Here is a 25,385-nt window from a genome sequence, read left to right on the forward strand (position 1 = left end):
TTGTTGGAATACCAAAGTTATTTTTTGGTTTGAAAATAGTCAGGAGAGAAAAATACTTTTTGCGACAAAATAATTTTCTTAACAAAATTAAAAGATAAACAGAAGATATTAGAAAATAATAATAATAATTTTGAATAAGTTCACTTAGAGGAACCCAAAAACACGGCGGCAAAGCTCCGCCTTTTTTGACATTTTTGAAGATATTCCAGTTGAGATCCTTGGATACCATAAATTTTAGGTATATAGTGTTCGCGGCAATATTACGGACAAAAATCTGCAGATATTTTTGTAAAATTAATTAAACCTTAGTCGAGTCATAAGAAGGGTCTTTTAGAGCCATTTTGATAATTAAGATCATTGGATACCATACATTTTAGGTATATGGTATCTGCGGAAATATTAGGGGCAAAATCTGGAGTTATTTTTTTGTAAAATTAATAAACCGTCAGACGTGTCATAAAAAGCGTCTTTTAGGATCTTTTTTTTAAGAACCTTGAAAAACTCCATTAAAATGTGATTGTATCACATCAAAATATTCCACAAAACTGTTCTTCATAAAATTTTACTGCAGGTCTCAGACAACACCAAACCCCTAAAACTTACCTAAAAGCCGGAAATCGATAAAAATACAAAAACACGATTTAGGGTTAATTTTTTTAAATTTTGCGGCTTACGATTCTTTTGAAGCCATTTATTTTAGGTATATAGTGTCTTCGGGAATATTTCTGATAACAATACGGGGAATAATTTACAATGGCTCCTTAGGTAATTAAAAAAAAAAAAAAAAAAAAGCAGCTAAGTTCGCCCGGGCAGAACTGTTATACCCTCCACCATTTGGAAAAAACTTGAACAATTTCAAAAAAAGTCCGTCGAACAATACCGCTCAAATGAGCGGGTTTATGGGGATTATACGAAGACGTGGTCCTGCATAAGTAATTTGTGTCATAGACTGTAGTAACCGTTCCGAATTTTATATACGAAATTTGAAACAATTCCGGTGAATAATGTCGCAAAAATTAGGAAAATACCGAATATCTGGGGGTACCGTTATATAGGTGCTATACTAAAAAGTGGACCTATTTGGACAATTCTCTCCTAGGGGGAGAAGTACTCACTTGGAACGACTTTTAAGACAATTCCATTGAAAAATGTGGCTAAATCATTAAAATACCGAATATAAAAAGGTACCGATATCGTTGACATATATAAGCAATTCTCTCCTAGGGGGATAAGGTACCCAAAAGGAACTCCTTGTGTGGATTTTAAGACAATTCCATTGAAAAATGGGGTTAAAATCATCAAAATACCGAATATCGGGGGGTACCGTTATATGGGGTCGTATAGCCCTCATGGACCGATATGGCCCATCTTCGAACTTGACCTGCTTGCAGACAAAAGACAGATATCTGCAAAATTTTAGCTTCCTATCTTAATTTGTTTTGACTGTTTGTGGGGGAGATACCAGTAGGAATGGACCGATATATCCCTTCTTCACAGCAGATCTTGAATTAGAAGAAACAATAGAATGTGCCAAATATGAAAAGAACCGGATGTTTATTTCGGATTTTATTATCGTTTTGGTTATTCCAGATCCAGAGATCCAGAAGGATCTCTACCATTTTCATAGTAGATCTTGTGTTGATGTAAATATTGGGATGTGCCAAGTTTGAATGGAATCGGATGTTAATTTCGTGTTTCGTGAGCTTCACGAGTATTCAAAATTTTGACCCTTTCTGGTTGAGGTGCCAGAAGGAATGGCCTGATATATTCCATCTTCACACTAGACCTTGGATTTATAAAAATGTTGTGATGTGTGTAATTTTAAAACAATCGAACACTTGCATCACATTTTATACGAGTTATAATTATTCAAAATGATGACTCTTTATGGGGGAGGTACTTGATAAAGTGTATCGATATTGTCCAGTTTCACCCCTGACCTAACACTGATGCAAATTATTAGGATTTGCAAGGTTGGAGTCAAATCAGATTATCCTTTCTCTTTCTGTGTAGCATTTTACCGACCTTCTGTGAGGAAGGTACCAGAAGTGGACCAATATTGCCCATCTCCGAACTCAATCTAAGTTTGATAATAATAATACGATGTACCAAGTTTGGATCGAATCGGATACTCCCTCGAGAGTTATCGTTTGGTCCAAAGAGACTTAGGTTCTAAAACCGTTATTTCGATGAGAAATGTTTTGGCCGTATCAAAAGATAAATACTCTCTCTAGCCATATGGCTGAGGGTATAAGGAACAAGTAAGCAAAGGCTATAGTCGTTCGCGGCTGACCATCTGATACCCTACAACGCCACACTATGTTGGAAGCCCCTCTATGTCCAATTCTATTTTGGAAAATTTCGCTTTTGAAATGGTATCAGAGAGCCCTACCCAAATGTTATTCTTAGCTTTTTGATCAGGGACATTTGCCGAATATTTACGCACTTCCTCGTGTTGTTAGTTATTCAAAACAATTTCACTCGAAATTTGTGGTCCATTTTAAAGTTAAATATAGCCCAATGGCCACCCAAAATGCTAGACTTCTTCCCCGTCTTTAACTCTCTTCTCATACAAAATTCCGCGCCTATTGGTTTTCAATTATGACCTGGAAATGACCATTTGAACCCCTAAATGTATATCTTCAATAACAATAGGCCCCCATGCAAAATTTCATGACGATCAGACAATAATTACGACCTCTATAAAGTAACCTCAACACATAGTGTTGCGGTGTGTAGAAAAATTGTAAGTCAAATTGAAAAACATCGCATGCGATAAAAAATATGACAACAATTTAATATTTTTTGTTATTCACAATTTATTTATTTATTTATTTATTATTTTATTTTATTTTTTTTTTTTTTGACAAGAAACCATTCCGGGTAGCTGAGAATTGTGGAAATCAGTCCAGCAGTTCTTGACTCATAAGCATAATAAATAAGATATATTTATTGTACCTATTTTCCTCTATATCCCATATTTTGGCTATCAGCATCACTGTAATGGTCCGAAGTGACCTTTTAATTTATTTGTGATTTAGTCGGGATTAAAAATATTCGCGGTTAAATGGAAATTTACGTATTTTGTGACTAAAAAAATTTTAATTATTGTCCGATGACCGTACAAATTAGTAGGCTTCTGCCCAGCATTTTTGGCCCAATCAAACTTATTATACCCACAACACATAGTGTTGTAGGGTATAATAAAAATAATAAAAACCCCTCATTATATATCCAAATTGAAGAAAAAAATAAAAATCACAAAAGTATATGAAAAAGTCCTAGTGTATTCATCAAAAAAACTCTGTGTTTAATCTTGCCAAAAGATCCCAAGTATATAGTAAATACGCGGAAATAATTGAAACACGTATATTCATTTTTTTTCAGTCGGAATTCAGCCTGTACCCATAATCATTAATCACAATAATTCAAAGCTTCATATAATTATTACATTATTTCTCTGATAAATACATATATTTTAACTGTTTCTCCCTTATCTAAACACTGTTTGCAATGTCTCAATTTTGTTGGCCAATTCTCGCCAATTGACTTTTGCAAAAGGCAACACCAGCATGAACGAGTTCGAGTTGAAGTTGGAGTTTGTTCAGGCAGCAAGCAACAGTGGCCGACACTGTTGTATTGTCTGTTCCATTACTCCAATATTACCCTGCACTCCTCATTAAACACACACGATTGCCTAACACACGACGAACTACTATTTTCGCTCTCACTTGAGGAATTTCTTATGGCAAAACGAAAGGCCAAACAAGAGTTCCAACATAAAAATGTTAATTAACAGTAGAATGTTAAAGCAGCTGACAATATTCTAACAACACCTCCCTCCCTTCCTCGGGGTTTCCATTAAAGAAGGCGGTTGTTATGGTTTTGTTTTCCATGCTACTCGCATAAAACACTCGTTTTGCATAACTGCCGCCGCCGCCTTTAAGACACTTCACTAATTGTTGGGTGGTGTAATACTAAGTGTGTGAGTTAGAGAGCACCTCAATGTGTCTCTGTGTGTGTGTGCGAGTGAGAGCATGAGAATGTTATGTTATCGTGTTCTAATTTTCCCATTATGAATGCATAATTCAATGTCAATCATACGTCACGGTGTTCAAGGGTGAATGTGAATGTAAGGCAAACATACAAATGAATGTGTGTGTGTGTGTGTCTGTTTACAAAATAAACGAGAATGACATGGATTGGAATGTGTTCACGAAGACATTGATGTCCGTTTAAGATGAAAATGTAAATGAAAGATTAGAAGAGTAAAATCATGATACTTATTTGAAATATGTGACTTGGAAATGACCTGAAGGTGTAAGCTTTAAAAGATAAACGTGTGTAAGAGAATAGATTTTGAAATTGAAAAAAATTGAGGATTTAGCCTTATGGATATACAGCATATATACCATGTCTTCTTTTAGGTGAAATCCTTTTCAGAACATTTGGAGTCAATCAAGTCATGTACGTCCTTCTATAAGAAAATAAGAAAATATTTTCAAGGAAAAAATTGTTAATTTTATTAAAGGACTTTCGGAAAAACTCATTGTTGTTTTCCTGTTTATTACAAACAGTGCTGCCATTTTATTTGGGATACCGTATTTAAATAGGAAAAATATTTAAAGAATATCCTGAAAAAATATTCATGGATCTTTTAGGAAAGTTATTTAAAGGATCTTCTGAATTTTGTAAAATTTTCAGCGACCACTGACTAAAAATCGTGACTTTTTTCAAGGACTTACTGAAAAAAAACGTATGATTTTTTTTTAAAAATAGGTTTTCACAAAAAATATAGGAGGTGGAAATAAAAAATTGTAGTTCCTCCTGGAAAGACAATATACTGCAACAAAGTCAAACGCCATAATTTTTACATTTTTTTAAATTTTATTGAATGAAAGCAAGAAATGTCGGAAATAGCATCAAATTTTAGAATAAGTTTAGATTTGTTCGAATTGGTTACCTTTGGCACGAATTATGGCCTTCATGAAACTGTCACACGCTGCCCGAATGTTGCTCTGCGCTATTTTTGCCCAATCCCGGCGAAGCGCTTGCTTAAGGTGACCGACGCTTTGGTATTTTTTAGTGCCAACCTTGCTTTCCAAAATACTCCAGACACAATAGTCCAACGGATTGGTATCCGGAGATTTTGGTGGCAAACCTCATTATGTGACCACTCTTGAATGGCGCGTGATGAGTGTGATGGTGTAGAGTCCTGTTGGTATGTCCAAGGTTTACGGCGAAAATGTTTGCGTGCCCAAGGCTTTAATACACCCTCCAGAATATTTTCGCGACAATACTCGGTCAATTAATACGAGCGGCGAGCGACCATCGGCTGTTATGACGGCCCACACCATCACCATGATCGGTGCTTGAGTTCTGGTGGCCAACCGAAGGTGGACATTTTCAGCTGCCCTCTTTGACAAGTAAACACGATCATTATACCCTCAGCCATATGGCTACAGAGGGTATATATCATTTGATACGGTCAAAACGTGCCTAGTCGAAATAACGGTTTTAGACCCTAGGTCTCTTTGGACCAAATCCGTTTCAGAACATTTGGAGTCGATCTAGCGATGTCCGTCCGTCCGTCCGTCTGTCTGTCTGGCTGGCTGGTGCGCACGATAACTCTCGAAGGAAGTACTCGATTTGGTCCACACTTTGTACATCGTAATATTTTTGTCAAACTTAGATCGAGTTCGGAGATGGGCAATATCGGTCCACTCCTTCTGGTGCCTCCCCCACAAAAGGTCGAAATTTTCAAAAAATATATTTTCTGCATAGAAAGAGAAATGATGATCCGATTTTGCTCCAACTTTGCGAATTCTAATATTTTTGTCAGTGCTAGGTCAAGTGCGAAAATGGACAATATCGGTCCACTCTATCAAGTACCTCCCCCACAAAGGGTCAAAATTTTGAATAATAACAACTCTTATAAAATGTGAAGTATGAGTCCGATGGTCTTCAAATTTCACACATCCCAATATTTTTATTAACCCAAGGTCTGGTTTGAAGGTGGAATACATCGGTCCACTCCTTCTGGTACCTTCCCCACAAATGGTCGAAATTTTCAAAAAATATATTTTCTGCACAGAAAGAGAAAGGATGATCCGATTTTGCTCGAACTTTGCGAATCCTAATATTTGCTTAAGTGCTAGGCCCGGTGCGAAAATGGACAATATCGGTTTACTCCATCAGGGACCTCCCCCACAAAGGGTCAAAATTTTGGATAATTATAACTCTTATAAAATGTAATGTAAGGATCCGAACGTCTTAAAATTTCACACATTCCAATATTTTTATAAACCCAAGATCTGGCGTTAACATGGAATGTATCGGTCTACTCCACCTGGTACCTCCCCCCACAAAGTGTCGAAATTTTGAATACCCATAAAGCTCATAAAACGCCAAATTAATATCCGATTCCATTTAGACTCTCAATATTTCTATCAACACAAGATCTGTTATAAAGGTGATATAGATCGAACCATTTCATCTCCCCCAAACATAGGGTTCAAGATTTTGGGAAACCAACCCCTTCTGGGGTCACAATTTTCAATAATTTTATCTGTCATAACTTTCGAAACAATTAGAAAATTCTTTACTACTTGCTATGCTCAAATATTTCTCCCAATAAGAAGCCTGATATTAATATGAATTTTATCGGAATTTACGATTTCGCATAAAATTGGACATAAATATCCTTTGCAATGTTGCCCAAGATTCCGCTCAATATTTTTATTTTTATCAGATGAAGTATAAATGTGGAATATTTCGGTAGATTCTATCTTGTACATCAGGCACATTTTAACATTTTCTAAAAATTATTACATATTTCCTATAAAGTGAAGGAGTTATATTTTTGGGTCCGATACGAAATATACAATATTGGCCCATTCTTCCGGAACCTGCTCCATAGAGGGTCAAACGTTTGAATAATTGTAACACTAGTCAAATTATATTTAAATAATCGAACACAGGCTGAGGGTATATATCTGTCGGCAATACCGACTGATACTTTTTAACTTGTTTTGTTTTGCTTTCTTTACAAACTGCTGGGCAACGAATGTTTAATCATCGGAGAAAACCAAATTCGGCATTTCACGAGCGAAGCAACTTTTTAGCTCTTTTGAGTCTATTTTCTTTCTGTTGCGGTGTAAGTTCTTGCAATTTTTGGAATTTCATTCGCTTTACCCCGAGCTCATTTTTCAATATTTGCCGAATGGAATATTGCGATATATTCAGCTCAGGAGCCATTTTTCGGCCACAACGACGCAGGTTTCGATCAAGTCGCTTCTTTACTTTTCGAACCATTTCTGCTGAGGTTGCTGTTTTCTTCCATCCACTTCCTTGACGCCGGGCTACGCTGCCAGTATCACGGTACCGAGCGATGGTACAAGACACAAAAGAGTTATGCTGGAATATTCTAACGATAGTCACTTATGATTTTCCAGCCAAATATAAAGAAATCACACTATCACGCTTGAATTCCATCACGAATAACTTTTTTTTCTGGAAAATTCTCTCCAAAATGCTTTTTTATGCTTGTAAACAATATAATTAGCTGTCACTGGAATAATTTTAACAGCTGTCGGACTAGTGGATTAAAAATGACAGCAGTCTGAAGTTGGTTGCAGTTTTGTCATCTCACCATGTATAAACCTTCATATAAAGCGAAGATAAATGCTGGAAATTGAGATTTTTTTGTTTTGGAAAAAAATATATTGAAAAAAAAACCTGACCAAAATTTTGGATTTTTTTATTAAAAATCTTGTATTTCTATAGATTTCTTTTTCAGGAATATCTTGGGAAAAATAGTTTTCCAAAGACGATAGCTTTAATTTTAAAGAAAGTTGTTACAGGGACATCAAAGTTCATGGATTTTAACAAAATTAATGAAATCTCTGTTTAAGGCTCCTGCTGAACAAAATTCGAAAAAAGAAAAATTATTTAAAGACACACAACTGATTTTAACTTGTATTTTTTAAAATAAATGAAGGATTCTCCAATTTTTTTACGGAATTTTTTTAAGTATCTCTTGACCAAATACGTTGTAAATATTTAAAGAAAATGTCTTCAAGGAACCGCTGACCCAAAATTTATAGATATTCCCTAGAACTTTCTGAAAAAAAAATCCTGAAAGCTCGGAAATTTGAAGCAACTCCTGGATCATTTTGATGTTCTGATGGATTTTTTTTTTTTTTTGATTTTTTCGAGTTCGGAGATGGGCAATATCGGTCCACTCCTTCCGGTACCTACACACAAAAGGTCAATATTTTCAAAAAAAAAAGTATTTTACTGCACAGCAAGAGAAAGGATAATCCGACTTTGCTCCAACTTTACAAATCCTAATATTTGCATAAGTGCTAGGTCAGATGCGAAAATGGACAATTTCGATCCACTCCATCATATACCTCCGCCACAAAAGGGTCAAAATTTTGAATAATTACAACTCTTATAAAAAAGATTTGAACCAAATACAATTGGATTTCTTAAAAAATAAGTGGCCTCCTGGCCAATGCTCGTGTGTTTAAAAAACTCTTGGCCAGGACCAGTGGATTTCTTTAAAGACTCGTAGACTAAGGTAAAGTGCTAAAAAATTAAGAATCAGCATAGAAACCGGCTAATACTTTCTAACTTGTAATATTTAAATTTAAAAAAATTTGCTCAAACTTAAGAATATTTTTATCGGTTGCAGAAATTGACTATCCACTTGAATTGCTCATCTCATCATGAGCTGCAATATATTTTTTTTATCTTAATTTTGTCAAAATTGAAAACATTCACATTTTTATATTATTTATTTATTTATTTATTTTTTTGTCAATTTCTCTTCACCTATTTAAACATTGATTTTCATTTCCGCATTACTATTTGTTGTTGCCAATGAATGTTTGTTGTTTGTGCGTGTATTAATTAAATATTCAAAGATTTTTTGTTGCTGTTGTGAGTGGATTTTTTTTGCTACAAAATGGACAATAATTATAGGTAATGGCCCACACAAATGCTAACAGCCAACTGAACAGCTTTTATTTCAATCAGACTTAGCATCTTCACAACAAAAAAACTGTTTGTTTTGCCATTTTCGCCTCTGTTCCAAACTAATTATATTTGTATTTGTATTCTTAATAAGGTGGTAATTAGGTACAAAAAATTTGCAATGACAAACACTGATTGATGATGAGCGGTGAACAATGTCAGCCAAGTGACTTCATTACGAGTGCAAGTAATTTAATGCTCACTTCATCAAAAATTGATGAAATTTAACACAATTGGTCTGTTCCAGGACTGCAAGAAAAGTTTTCCCTACAATAACCGATTTTCTCTTTATAATATCGAAGAAAATTTGCAAAACTAGTAGATTCTTGCAGGTACTGGAACAGAGCAAATTATTCCAATTATTTATCCTAGATTAAAACTTCAGCACATCGATTTTAGATATATCGAAAGCTCTTTTATATTACATGATTTTTTTTTTTGAACGAACCGAAAGAAGGCAAAAATTGCGTTACCTTACGCACTGAAATCGGAAAACTTAAATTGACATCTTCGATTTTTATACCTTCAGACCAAATCCGTTAAAGAACATTTTGAGTCGGTCTGCCTGGGAGTATCCCATTTGGTCCAAACTTGGTACATCGTAATGTTATTACGAAACTTAGATCGGGTTCGGAGATGGGATATATCGGTCCAATCCTTATGGTACGTTCCCCATAAAGTCTCTACATTTGGAATACCCATGAAGCTCATAAAACGCGAAATTAACATCTAAATTCAGTCAGACTTGGCACATCTCAATATTTCTATCAATGCAAGTTCTATTCTAAAGATGGTAGAGATCGGACCCTTCCTTTTGGTACCTCCCCCACAAGGAGACAACGTTTTGAATAACTAAGACGATTATAAAATCCGAAATAAGCATCCGGTTCTCTTCATATTTCACACATCCCATTATTTCAACTAACACAAAATCTGCTTTGAAGATGGAATATATCGGCTCACTCCTTCCCCACAAGAGGTCAAAATTTTGAATAATTATAATTCTTATAAAATGTTATGTAAGAATCCGATTGTCTTCAAATTACACACATCAAAACATTTTTATCAACCCAATGTCTGATGTGAAGATGGAATATATCGGTCCAGTCCTTCTGGTACCTTCCCCACAAAACGATCAATATTTGAAGTATCCATGAAGCTCATAAAACGCGAAAAGAACATTCGATTCCGTCCAGACTCGGCACATCTCAATGTTTCCATCAATACAATATCTGTTATACAGATGGTAGATATTGGACCCTTCCTTCTGGTACCTCCCCCCAAAGGGTCATAGTTGTGAATAACCAAAACGGTTATAGAATCCGAAATAAGCATCCGGTTCTCCTTATATTTTACACATACCATTGTTTCTGCCAACACGAGACGTGCTGTGAAGATGGAATATATCGGTCCACTCCTTGTGGTACCTCCCCCATTAAGGTTCAAAATTTTGAATACCCATGAAGCTCATAAAATGCGAAAGTAGCATTAGATTCAATTAGCACAAGATCTGTGATAAAGATAGTAGAGATCGGATCATTCCTTCTGGTACCTCCCCAAAAAAGGGTGAAAATTGTGTATATCCAAAACGATTATAAAATCCGAAATAAACATCCGGTTCTCTTCATATTTCATCCCATTACTCCTACTAACACAAGATCTGCTGTGATGATGGGATACAGGGTGAGATAAAAAACTGCAACAAAGTCAAACGCCATAAATTTTATTATTTTTTTTTAAATTTTATTGAATGAAAGTCGGAAATAGCATCAAATTTTAGAAGAATTTTAGAATTTTTCGAATTGGTCACCTTTGGCACGAATTACGGCCTTCAAACGGCCAATGAAACCGTCACACGCTGTCCGAATGTTGCTCTGCTGTATTTTGGTCCATTCCCGGCGAAGCACTTGCTTGAGATAAACGACAATTTGGTATTTTTTAGTGCCAACTTTGCTTACCAAAATACTCCAGACACAATAGTCCAACGGATTGGTATCCGGAAATTTTGGTGGCCATTGTGCGCTGGAACTGAAGCGAGGAACCTCATTTTGTAACCATTCTTGGGTGGCGCGTGCTGAGTGCGATGGTTCTGAGTCCTGTTGGATGTTTGCGTTCCCAAGGCTTTAATATCCCCTCCAGAATATTTTTGCGACAACATTCGGTATTTATTCTGATGACACGGTCGATTATTACGAGCCGAAAGCCACCATCGGTGTCGTCCGTGGCGGCCCACACCATCACCGTGGCCGGCACTTGAGTTCTGGTGGCCAACCGAAGGTGCACATTTTCAGCTGACAACGAATGTTTTCTCATCGGAGAAAAGCAAACTCGGCAGTTCACCACTTTCGGCCAAGCGGAGCAGCTCTTTAGCTCTTTTGAGTCTATTTTCATTCTGTTGCGGTGTAAGTTCTTGAACTTTTTGGAATTTCGATGGCATTACCCCGAGCTAATTTTTCAATATTTGCCGAATGGAATATTGTGATATGTTCAGCTCACGAGCCATTTTTCGGCCACTGCGACGTGAGTTTCGATCAAGTCGCTTCTTTACTTTTCGAACCATTTCTACGAATGTTGCTGTTTTCTTCCGTCCAGTCCTTTGACATAACGAGCGATGGTCGAGACACAAAAGATTTATTCGCATTTAAATGCTGGAGTGCTCTAACGATAGCCACTTGTGGTTTATATAAAGAAATTACACTATCACGCTTGAAACCATCACGAATAATTTTTTTCTGGAAAATTCTCACCAAAATTCTTTTGAACGCTTGTAAACAATATAATGAGCTGTCACTGGAATAATTTTAACAGCTGTCGGACGAGTGGCTTAGAAATGACAGCAGTCTGAATTTGGTTGCAGTTTTTTCCTCTCACCCTGTATATAGTATATATTTATATTGTATTTATTTAGGTCCGACACGAAACGGATAATAATGGCCCATTCCTTCGGAACCTACTCCCTAGAGGGTCGAACATGGGCTTGGGGTGTATATCTTTGGAAAAAGCGACTGATACCTTTTAACTAGTTTCTTGATGTGAAAATGAAATTCGATAAAATTTAAATTTAATAATTCCAAATATTTATACTGGACCAATATTTCAGCACATCGATTTTAAAAATTTCGAACGTCCTTAATGATATGATTTCAAGCTCCATGAACATTATTACCAATCCACACAGAATGGTGTTTTCAGAATCGAACGAAGGCGAAAATGCCTTTACCTCAAGCAATGAAATCGGAAACACAAACTGATATCACCGTTGTTTTATTTATTTTATTTTTTATTTCATCATTATTATTATTTTATTTATTTATATATTTATTTAATACAAAAACCTTTTCTTGTTTTTCAATATAAATCTCACCAAAAAAACCGGCCCTTATCCCCAACAAAATGAAATCGAAAGTATTTTAGAAAATTCGCGCCCATCTTATCGTCCGCTGTGTTGTGTAATACTTTACGATCCAACCCAACGACATTCATTCAAAAAAAAAAAAAGTTTCTCATCAATTCAGAAAAAAGGAAAGAAAGAAACAAAATACCCGAAACAGATAAAACAATTTGTGACTAATTTAGTATTTATTGTAAATCAAAAAAACGTGAATACCCATACACATACACCTCGATACAACCGAACTATGCACACACACACACACACACACACTTGCAACTCAAACTCTCCTCTTACACAAGGTCGTTTCAAAAGAAACAAAAACTCTGGCCAGCATTCGAAAATAATGGCAAAAGAAAGTTCAATTCCTCTGCTGAATAAATAAATTGGTCGAATGACAGATGGTCGGAGGGACGGACGGACGAACGGGTGGATGAATGGATGAGAAACCCAATCACAACAATAATAATAAAGAGCCGTTTCTTTTGCTTTGTTGATATTTCTATGTCTGGGGAGTATTTCTGAACACTTAATTATGCTCCCCATGATGATGATCTTCATCATCAGCACCACCACCAACGACGGACCATTGGCATCCCCATCATCTCCATAAAAAAGTAACTGCATATTTACATATTCATGGAATATTTGTGTGTGAGCGCACTTTCAAAGACTCTTCAAATCGTTACTCTGGAATTGCAGGTAAAAGTCTCTCATTTGGGGCTACAGCTGCATTTACAGTCACTCTCTCTCTCCCTAATTAGCCACGAAATAGGTACAACCATTGGCTGAGTACCGACACACCAAAATGATGTATTACAACATTCGGCTTACGAATTTGTTTTTGTTTTTCTTTTGTGGAATTTACACGAAATGAAATACATTTTATTCGCCGAAACCGGTTGGCGGCAATGAATCGAAATGACTTGATTTGCGGCACATACCGTTCGCTGCACAGTGGGGCGTTACATAAATTGCAGGGGAATGTCTTAAATGCAGTAAAAATAGGTTTTTGTATCACCGGATTTTGATTTCATACAGAAAACTTTCTAAATTTCCTAGAGAAACCCTGAAAATGTTGAATACCAAAGAAGTAATTTTATCATGAGTTCAAGTAATTTCGCACTACATCGTTTTGGGGGAGAGAAGCCAATCTTGTCATGTATTCTACAAAGCTCCATTAAAGTAGGAAGTTACAGCAAATGGATTCCTTTGAATGTCAGTTTCCGACATAAATCTATCTACATTTCAAGATTCTAACTTTAGCCGTTTCGCGTCAACGTTGATGAGTCAGTAATTGACTGACTGACAACGCCCAGACAAAACGGTTAGAGCTAGAATCAGGGTGAGGGTTACTCTTGGTCCAAAGGTTTCTGTTAGCAATGCGTACTAGAACTGTAAACGGCCAATCACACGCTGCCCGAATGTTGCTCTGCGGTATTTTGGCCCATTCCCGGTGAAGCGCTTGCTTGAGGTGATGGACACTTTAGTATTTTTTAAGTGCCAACCTTGCTTTCCCAAATAATCCAGATACAATAGTCCAACGGAAATGAAGCGAGGAACCTCCTTTTGTAACCATTCTTGGGTGGCGCGTGCTGAGTGCGATGGTGCTTAGTCCTGTTGGAATGTCCAAGATCTGCGGCCAAAATGTTTGCATGCCCAAGGCTTTAACACACCCTCCAGAATATTTTCGCGATAATATTCGGCATTTTTTCCCATGTCACAGTCGATTAATAGATCGGAGAGCGACCATCGGCTGTTATGGCAGCCCACACCATCACCATGGCCGGCGCTTGAGTTCTGGTGGCCAAACAAAGGTGCACATTTTCTGCTGACCTCTTTGACAAGTAAACACAATCATTTTGTTTGTTTACAAACTGCTGGACAACGAATATTTTCTCATCGGAGAAAACCAAATTCGGCAGTTCATCACTTTCGGCCAAGCTCTTTAGAGTCTATTTTCTTTCTGTTGCGGTATAAGTTCTGGCAGTTTTTGAAATTTCAATGGCTTTACCCCGAGCTCAATTTTCAATATTTGCCGAATGTTCAGCTCAAGAGCCACTTTTCGTCCATTGCGATGCGGGTTTCGATCAAGTCGCTTCTTTACTTTCGAACCATTTCTGCTGATGTTGCTGTTTTCTTCCGTCCACTTCCTTGACGTCGGGCTATGCTACCAGTATCACGGTAACGAGCGATGGTACGAGACACAAAAGATTTATTCATATTTAAATGCTGGAGTGCTCTAACGATAGCCACTTGTGGTTTTCCAGCCAAATGTAAAGAAATCACACTATCACGCTTGAATTCCAACGAATAACCTTTTTTTCTGGAAAATTGTCACCACAATGCTTTTGTACGCTTGTAAGAAATATAATGAGCTGTCTTTGGAATAATTTAAACAGCTGTCGGACGAGTGGCTTAGAAATGACAGCAGTCTGAAGTTGGTTGCTGTTTTTTCTTCTCACCCTGTAGATTTGTATGAACCAACTTAGAAAAGAGACTTGATTCGCAAGATAAGAGAGATACAAATATTGAAAATTGTGCTCTGTTGAGGAAGAGGTATCTGGTGGCGCGATAGTAAAAATATTGTTATATGAGAAATTTCAAGATAATCCGATACTTATTTCGCATTTTATGACCGGTTGATTATTCAAAATATTGGCCACTTTGTGGGGGAGCTACCGAAAGGAGTGCACCGACATATTCCATCTCAATACCAAGTCTTCTGTTGATAAAAAAAATGGGATATGCCGAGTGTGAAATGAATCAGATGCTACCTTCGCGATTTATGTCCAGAACGATTGGACCGATATATTCCATATTCATACCAGGTCTTTTGTTGGTATAAATTTTGGGATGTGCTACATTTAAAGGCAGCCGGACTCTTATTTCATTTTTTTTATAAGACTAATAATAATTAAAAAATTTGACCCTTTTTGGGGGAGGTACTTGATGGAGTGGACCGAAATTGCCCATTTTCGCACCTGACCTAGCACTGAAAAAATATTGAGATTTGCAAAATTTGAAAAAAAAATCGAATGAACTTTTCTCTTTTTTATGAGCTAAATTTTTTTCTTTGACAATGTGGATTTTTTGTGGGAGTGGATCTCTGAACTCCATATAAGTTTGACAAAAATATTACGAAGTACCATGTTTGGACCAAATCGCATACTCCCTTCGAGAGTTATCGTGCACACCAGCCAGACAGACAGACAGACGGACGGACAAAAACCCTTAGATCGACTCCAAACGTCCTGAAATGGATTTGGTCCAAAGAGACCTAGGGTCTAAAACTGTTATTTCGATGAGGCACGTTTTGGACGTACCAAATGATATATACCCTCTGTAGCCATATGACTGAGGGTATAAAAATATGTACCTATGGTCTTCATTTTAAAAAGTACTCATAGAAGTTCTTATATTAATATACGTCTTATGGAGGACTGCACTATTTAGGAGGCTTAAAGAAAATATTTTTTTCTTTAAAAAAAAATTTGATATTTGTTGTTTATGCACCCAGTGTACAGCCAGTATGATCATACCCTTTGGCATTTAACACTTAACGGCTAACATTGCCTCCTTTCATCTTCTCCCTCTCTCCATCACTCTCTCTCTCGCTCACTTAATCGTATAACTCTCGTGTTTTTTTTTATCAAATTCCGTTAAACTTGAAATGTTGCTGTTCGATCAACAACTACCTACCTACGACAACAAAAACTTGAGTATTATGGCCGAGATGGAAAAGACGAACTTGAAAACCTCATTTCTCCATAGCAGACCGTAGTCGTAGTAAATATGCAAGCCAACCGATGCTTGTCTGACGCCGATTGCCTTTTTTACATCATTTCCTATAATTTGCATTAATAAATTATTTAAACAACGATTTCGTTTTCATTTTTGTTTCGAACAAAAAAGTAAACTTTTAATTTTTTTTCTTTGGAGATGAAATTAGAAAAAAATGTTGTGTGTCCGAGGGGGACACAAACACAGGGAAACGCATTAAATTTAAATGCAAATTTAATTTTGATAAACAAATACAAAGATTTGAAAATTTTTTCACTTTCATTTTCAATATTTGGTTACTATTTTTGGCGGTTTGATGGGAGTCATTTGGGGAAAGAAAGAAGTACTGTGTGTGAGGAATTAAAAGTCGATTTGTTTTTGTTGGGCATTAAAAGAAATGAACATGATTTGTTGGTATTGAATTAATAGACAGATTTGTATGCGAATTAGATGATCATGAATGATTCATGCACAGTGGACGGAAGTGAATGTAGTTTTGTCGTTCACATTTTTTTTATTTGATTTTTATACCCTCAGCCATATGTCTATAGAGGGTATATGTCATTTGGTACAGCCAAAACGTGTCTTATCAAAAAAAAAGACTTTAGATCCTAAGTCTCTTTGAACAACATCCGTTCCAGGACATTTGGAGTCGATCTAGCGATGTTCGTCCGTACGTCTGGCTGGTGCTCACGATAACTCTAGAACGGAGCATCTGATTTAATTCATACTTAGTACATTGTAATATTATTGTCAAACTTAGATCGAATTCGGAGATGGGCAATATCGGCCCACTTCTTCTGGTACCTCCACCAGAAAATGTCAACATTTTCAAATAAAATAATTTATTGCACAGAAAGAGAAAGGATAATTAGATAATGCTCGAACTTTGTAAATCTCAATATTTGCATCAGTGCTAGGTCAGGTGCGAAAATGGAAAATATCGATCCACTCCATCAAGTACCTCCCCCAGGGTAAAAATTTTGAATAAATATAAATATTATAAAATGGGTTATAAGACATCGATTGTCTTCAAATTACACACATCACAATATTTATATCAACACAATATCTATTATACAGATAGTAGAGATCGGACCACTCCTTCTGGTACCACCCCCACAAAAGTGCCAACCTTTTCAATATCCTGAAATTCATAAAACGCGAAAATAACATCCGATTCCATTCAGAGTTGTCGCAATATTTCCATCAACACAAAATCTGTTAAAAGAAGGAAGATATCGGACCATTCCTTCTGCTAACTCCCCCACAAAGGTTTAATGTTTTAAATAATCAAAGCGATTATAAAATCCGAAGTAAAACATACGGATCTCCTCATATTTTACACATCCCATTATTTCTTCATGGTGAGATGAAAAAACTGCAACCAACTTTAGACTGATGTCATTTCTAAGCCACTCGTCCGACAGCTGTTAAAATTATTCCAGTGACAGCTATATTGTTTACAAGCGAACAAAAGCATTTTGTTGAGAACTTTCCAGAAAAAAAGTTATTCGTGATGGAATTCAAGCGTGATAGTGTGATGTCTTTATATTTGGCTAGAAAACCACAAGTGGCTATTGTTAGAGCTCTCCAGCATTTAAATGTAAATAAATCGTTTGTGTCTCGTACCATCGCTAGTTACCGTGATACTGGTAGCGTAGTCCGCAGTCAAAGAAGTGGACGGAAGAAAACAGCAACATCAGCAGAAATGGTTCGAAAAGTAAAGAAGCGACTTAATCGAAAACCGCGTCGCCGTGGCCGAAAAATGACTCGTGAGCAGAATATATCGCAATATTCCATTCGGCAAATATTGAAAAATGAGCTCGGGGTAAAGCCATTGAAATTCCAAAATGTGCAAGTACTTACACCCAAACAGAATGAAAAGAGACTCAAAAGAGCGAAAGACTTGCTTCGCTTGGCCGAATTTGGTGAACTGCCGAATTTGGTTTTCTCCGATGAGAAAACATTCGTTGTCCAGCAGTTTGTAAACAAACAAAATGATCATGTTTACTTGCCAAAGAGGTCAGCTGAAAATGTGCACCTTCGGTTGGCCACCAGAACCCCAACGCCGGCCATGGTGTGATGGTGTGGGCTGCCATAACAGCCGACGGTCGCTCTCCGCTCGTATTAATCGACCGTGGCATCAGAATATATGCCGAATACTATCGCGAAAATATTCTGGAGGGTGTATTAAAGCCTTGGATACGCAAACATTTTGGCCGCAGTCCCTAGACATTCCAACAGAACTCAGCACCATCACACTCAGCACGCGCCACTCAAGAGTGGTTACAAAATGACGATTCTCGCTTCATTTCCAGCGCACAATTGCCACCAAAATTTCCGGATACCAATCCGTTGGACTATTGTGTCTGGAGTATTTTGGAAAGCAAGATTGGCACTCAAAAATACCAAAGTGTCGATCATCTCAAGCAAGCGCTTCACCGGGAATGGGCCAAAATACCGCAGAGCAACATTCGGGCAGCGTGTGACGGTTTCATTGGCCGTTTGAAGGCCATAATTCGTGCCAAAGGTGACCAATTCGAACAAATCTAAACTTATTCTAAAATTTGATGCTATTTCCGACATTTCTTGCATTCATTAAATAAAATTTAAAAAAAAAATTTAAAAATTATGACCTTTGACTTTATTGCAGTGTTTTATATCCCTCTACTAACATAAGATCTGCTGTGAAGATGGGATATATCGGTCCATTATTTCTGGTACCTCTCCCACAAAGGGTCAACATTTCCGAAGGATATAATTTATGCACAGAAAGAGTAAAGATAATCCGATTTTGCTTCAACTTTGCAAATTCGAATATTTACGTCAGTACTAGGTCAGGTACAAAATTCGACAGTATCGGTTCACTCTATCAAGTACCTCCCCCACAAAGGGTCAAAATTTTAAATAATTGCAACTATTATAGATTGTGATGTAAGAGTCTGATTGTCTTCAAATTACACACATTCCAATAATTTTATTAACCCAAGGTCTAGTGTTAAGATGGAATATATCAGTGACTCCTTCTGGTACATCCTCCACAAAGGGTCAAAATTTTAAAATTTCATGAAACTTATAAAACACGAAATTAACATCCGATTCCATTCAGACTTGGCACATCTCAATATTTCCATCAACACAAGAATTATTATAAAGATGAATGAGATCGGACCATTGCTTCTGTAACCTCTCCATAAAGGGTAAAAATTTGGAATAACCAAAACGATAATAAAACCCGAAATAAGCATCCAACTCTCTTCAAATTTTACACATTACAACATTTTTATTCACTCATGGTCTGGTGTTATGGTCCTTCCGGTACATCCCCCATAAAGGGTTAAAATTTTGAGTATTCATAAAGCTCATACTGGAAATTAACATGCAATTCCATTCAGACTTGGTACATCTCAATATTTCCATCAACACAAGATCTGTTATAAAAATGGTAGAGATCGGTCCATTCCTTCTTGTACCTCCCCCACATAGGTTTCAAGATTTTGAAAAACAAAACGCTCAAAGAAAGCGAAATAAGCATCCAACTCTCTTCAAATTTCACACACCCCAATATTTTTTCTAACACAAGATCTGTTGTGAAGTTGATATATATCTGCGAACCTCTTCTGGTACCTCACCCACAAAAAGTCACATTGGACTTTCAAGAGGAAAGCATTAATTTTAAATTTTCAGATGAAATTCGTCAACCATAATTTCACATAAGTTTCAATTTCAAAATATTAAAAACTTAAAATCGAAGTTGAAAACAAATCGATTATCAACATCTGCTGGTCACTTGACATTCACTCTATCGCTTCCACTTCCCTTTCAAATGCAGCGTGCAAAACTACAGTTCACAGGCGACTTGAATTCAAAACTACTCTGATTTAAATGCCAAACTGTATTATTTAAAGATCATCAAGCCGCCTCTCTCTAAATCTCAATGGAAATAGAAAAAAACAAGCTCACCATTCAAACATCGATCGATTTTGTACAACATTATTATTTAAAAATTCACAAGGTGTGGTCGGGGTAATGATTGGAGTTTGGTATTAACTCATTTAGGTGATATGGTATGAATCGAATAGTATCTATTTCAAATGAGCACATTTTCAAATAAATATTTGCATTATTAACGCTTGTTGGACCTAGTCGAACAAAGTGTGGAAAAAAGTGGGATGGTGGCATTTTTAAGCTGTTTGTCACACACAATCTCTTCGAATAACAAACTCCAATGTAAAAAAAGAAAAGAAAATAAAGGCTTCCAATAAGAAAATAAAAAAAAAAACAAAAACATTTGACACTTTTACATAATCAATCATTGGCGGATTTTTGTTTGGAGTGGTCAGTCAGGGGAACAAAGCCAATACAAACTCACAAAAAAAAAATAACAAATAAATAACTTTTGCTTTCGGTCATCATAGCTCTATTATTTCATAGAAAAAAAAATCAAATAACAAAGAATCAAATAAATATTGACAAGTCAACATGAAATGGGCAACAAAAATAAACACATAAGACACCTCCCTTCCAGCCTCACACACTACTCCCCTTACCCTCTCCTATCCATCTACTAATGACAAATAATGACAAAAGAAGCTACTTGTTTCCTCTTTGGATGCTTGCTGTGGTATTTAAGTTTTAACACCAACGCACGCTTTGACACATTTAGACACAGACGAGAGAGCGTCCGATACCAGCTTCGTCTTTGACGACGAAGCGTAGAAAAATATTAAATTTGATTTGCGTTTTATTGTTGCTGTTGTAGTTGTTCTTTTTATACCCTACACCACATAGTGGTAAGGGTATTATGTCTTTGTGCATTTGTTTGTAACATGGAGAAGGAAACGAGATAGACCCATAATTACTTTTGAGAACCTTCATAGAATCACTTTCTGAGTCGATTTATGCATGTCAGTCCGTCTGTCCGTCCGTCCGTCCGTCCGCCCGTCCGTCCGTCTGTCCATGTATTCTTGTGAACAAAATGCAGGTCGCATTTATTATCCGATTGAGATGAAATTTTCCAAACAATATTTTTTTGGCCCAAGGACGAACCCTATTGAAATTGGTGAGAATCGGATCAAATTTAGATATAGCTCCCATATATATCTTCATCCGATTTCGGGTTAAATGTGCACCAAATATCCACTATCAGTCCAAATTACCTGAATTTTGGCACACCCAACCGAGTTCGGCCTAGAAGCAAGTATATCAAATTTGGAGAAAATCGGTTCAGATATAGCTATAGCTCCCATATATATCTTTCATCCGATTTGATCTTAAAGTCCCTCACATTCCTACTATGCACTCCACAACCGTGATATTTGGTACCAGGTATTAGATGGAGCACAGAAATAGCTGTTTTAAATTTTATCGAAATCGGTTCAGATTTGGATATAGCTCCCATATATATCTTCATCCGATTTCGGGTTAATTGACCACCAAATGGCCAATATCAGCCCAAATGGCCCGAATTTTGGCACATGTGACCGAGATTAGCCTTAAAGCAAATACAACAAATTTGGAGAAAATCGGTTCAGAAACAGCTATAGCTCCCATATATATCTTCATCCGATTTCGGGTTAAATGTGCACCAAATGTCCACTATCAGTCCAAATTACCTGAATTTTGGCACACCCAACCGAGTTCGGCCTAGAAGCAAGTATATCAAATTTGGAGAAAATCGGTTCAGATATAGCTATAGCTCCCATATATATCTTTCATCCGATTTGATCTTAAAGTCCCTCACATTCCTACTATGCACTCCACAACCGTGATATTTGGTACCAGGTATTAGATGGAGCACAGAAATAGCTGTTTTAAATTTTATCGAAATCGGTTCAGATTTGGATATAGCTCCCATATATATCTTCATCCGATTTCGGGTTAATTGACCACCAAATGGCCAATATCAGCCCAAATGGCCCGAATTTTGGCACATGTGACCGAGATTAGCCTTAAAGCAAATACAACAAATTTGGAGAAAATCGGTTCAGAAACAGCTATAGCTCCCATATATATCTTCATCCGATTTCGGGTTAAATGTGCACCAAATGTCCACTATCAGTCCAAATTACCTGAATTTTGGCACACCCAACCGAGTTCGGCCTAGAAGCAAGTATATCAAATTTGGAGAAAATCGGTTCAGATATAGCTATAGCTCCCATATATATCTTTCATCCGATTTGGTGTTTAAGCCTCTCACATTCGTAATATGCACTCCACAAGAATGATATTTGGTACCAGATATAAGATAGAGCCCAGAAATAGCTGTTTGTAATTTTATCGAAATCGGTTCAGATTTGGATATAGCTCCCATATATATCTTCATCCGATTTCGGGTTAATTGTGCACCAAATGGCCGATATAAGTCCAAATGGACTGAATTTTAGTACATCGGACTAAATTCAGCCTAGAAGCAAGTATATCAAATTTAGTGAAAATCGGTTCAGATATAGATATAGCAACCATATATATGTTTCATCCGATTTAGAGTTTTAGTCCCATACATTCGTAATATTCACTCCACAGCCGTGATATTTGGTACCAGGTATTAGATGGAGCACAGGAATAGCTGTTTTAAATTTTATCGAAATCGGTTCAGATTTGGATATAGCTCTCATATATATCTTCATCCGATTTCGGGTTAAATGTGCACTAAATGGTCAATATCAGCACAAATCACCAGTCTAGAAGCTAATACGAAACCCGGTTCACAGATAGCTATAGTTCGTAAAATGCACGATAGAATTAGATAGATTTTGATTTTGTACCAAATATCTCATAGAGCTCTGAAATGCCCTGTATAAACCTTTTTACGAGAGCTCTACTAAATATGCATAGTGGTGTAGGGTATCATATAGTCGGCCCCGCCCGACTTTTGAGCTTTCCTTACTGGTTTTATTTGCTCAAGTCAACACCAACGGAAGCCAGTCAAAGCAAAAAAAAAAAAAACAAGTAAAGTAAATGACACGAGAAGCAACAGCACCACCACCACCGGCATCAGGGAACATCATCAACTTAACATGGATCCAATACACATACATATGTATATATGCATGTATGTATGGAGTGCTGGCAAAAATATCATCGCCATTTCAATTATGACCAATACACAATATCTTGTTGTGGATGGTATATTTTTGGTACCCTCAGCGTAAAGGTATACCCCATTACCTAATAATGGGTTTGTTAAGCAAATGTTTCCTATGTTTTTGTTAAACTGTACGACAAAATTCAATTTTTCAAAAATTACCAGGATTTTACAGCAGATTATGATAGGGCTAAGCAAGTAAAAAAAAGCTACTAATTTCGGCCAAGCCGAACTTTTATTACCCCCAACCAGTTGGAAGGAACTTGAAAAATTCTAAAAAAATAGTGGAAAAGTCCCGTTATAAAGACGTGGACCTGCATAGTCAATTTTCTATCATAGGTTGCAGTACCCATTTCGAACTTCAAATATGAAATTTCAAACAATTCCGGTGAAAATCATAAAAGTAGAAATACCGAATATCGAGAAGTATCTTTATATGGGGGCTACACGAAGACGTGGACTTGCATACGCAATTTTTGCTTTAGTAACAAATAAAGCTAAAATCATCAAAGTACCGAATAGTGAGAAATACTCTTATATGGGACCTAAACGAAAACGTTGACCGATATGACCCATTCACGAACTTAACCTGCCTACCGGCAAAATACACATGTGTACAACATTTTAACCTTCTATCTCAATTCGTGCGAAAGATAGCGAAATTACAACAGACAGGCGACATCGCTAAATCGGCTTAGAATTTTACGTTGATGAAGAATAGAGGAGTTACAAACGGAATGACAAAGTTAAATACACTCCATAGTATGGTGGAGGGTATAAAAGAAGACACGTGTATCGGTGTTTTGAAAGTTTACATCGCCAGGTAACCTAAAAAAAGGTGGGGGGTCAGATTCAACCTTTTCCACACTTTTGAACATTTTAGGATTAAGATTTCTCGAAATAAGGGCATTTAGTCGAAAATTTTAACCCTCAAACGAATCAACATAGGGATCTTTATACCCTCAGCCATATGAGGATATATATCATTTGATACGGCCAAAACGTGCCTCATCGAAATAATGATTTTAGACCCTAGGTCTCTTTGGACCAAATCCGTTTCAGGACATTTGGAGTCGATCTAGCGATGTTCGTCCGTCCGGCCGTCTGTCTGTCTGGCTGGCTGGTGCGCACGACAACTTTCGAAGGGAGTATCCGATTTGATTCAAACTTGGTACATCGTAATATTATTTTCAAACTTAGATCGAGTTTAGAGATGTGAAATATCTATCCACTACTTCGGGTACCTCCCCTACAAGTCCGATAATCCGATTTGGTCAATTTTTGCAAATCCTAATATGTGCATCAGTGCTAGGTCAGATGCGAAAATGGACAATACTGGTCCACTCCATCAAGTACCTCCACCACAAAAGGTTAACAATTTTGAATAATTATAACTCTTATAAAATGTGATGTAAGCGTCCGATTGTCTCTAAATTACACGCATCGTAATATTTTTATTAACCCAAGATCTGGTGTGAAGAATGGAATATATCGGTCCACTCCTTGTGGTACCTCCCCCACAGAAGGTCAAAACTTTTAATATTCCAAAAAACCAAACCATCCGATTTCACTCAGACTTGGCACATCTCATCAACCCAAGATCTCTTATAAAGATGGTAGAGGTCGGCCCATTCCATCTGATACCCCCCACAAAGGGTTCAAATTTTAAATGGCCAAAACGATAATAAAATCCGAAATAAGTATCCGGTTCTCTTCAAAATACACACATCGCAATATTTAGGGAATATATCGGTCCACTCTTCTGGTACCACCCTTACAAAGGGTCAAAATTTGGAAAATAAAAATGTGAAATAAGAGTCCGATTAGCCCTGTCCGTCTGTTGTAATCACGCTAAAGTCAAAACGAATTAAGATAGGAAGCTAAAATTTTGCGCAGAACTGTTTTTGTCTGCAGGCAGGTCAAGTCCCCCATATAACGGCACCTTCCTATATTCGGTATTTTGATGATTTTAGTCACATTTTCCAATGAAATTGCCTGAAAATCTACACAAGGAGTTCCTCGTTAGTACTTTAATCCTTGGTAGAAAATTGTCTATATAGGTCCACAATATCGTATAGCCCC

The sequence above is a fragment of the Musca domestica genome, unplaced genomic scaffold (assembly GCF_030504385.1).
Source record: "Musca domestica strain aabys unplaced genomic scaffold, Musca_domestica.polishedcontigs.V.1.1 104, whole genome shotgun sequence".
In the NCBI taxonomy this organism is placed as follows: domain Eukaryota; kingdom Metazoa; phylum Arthropoda; class Insecta; order Diptera; family Muscidae; genus Musca; species Musca domestica.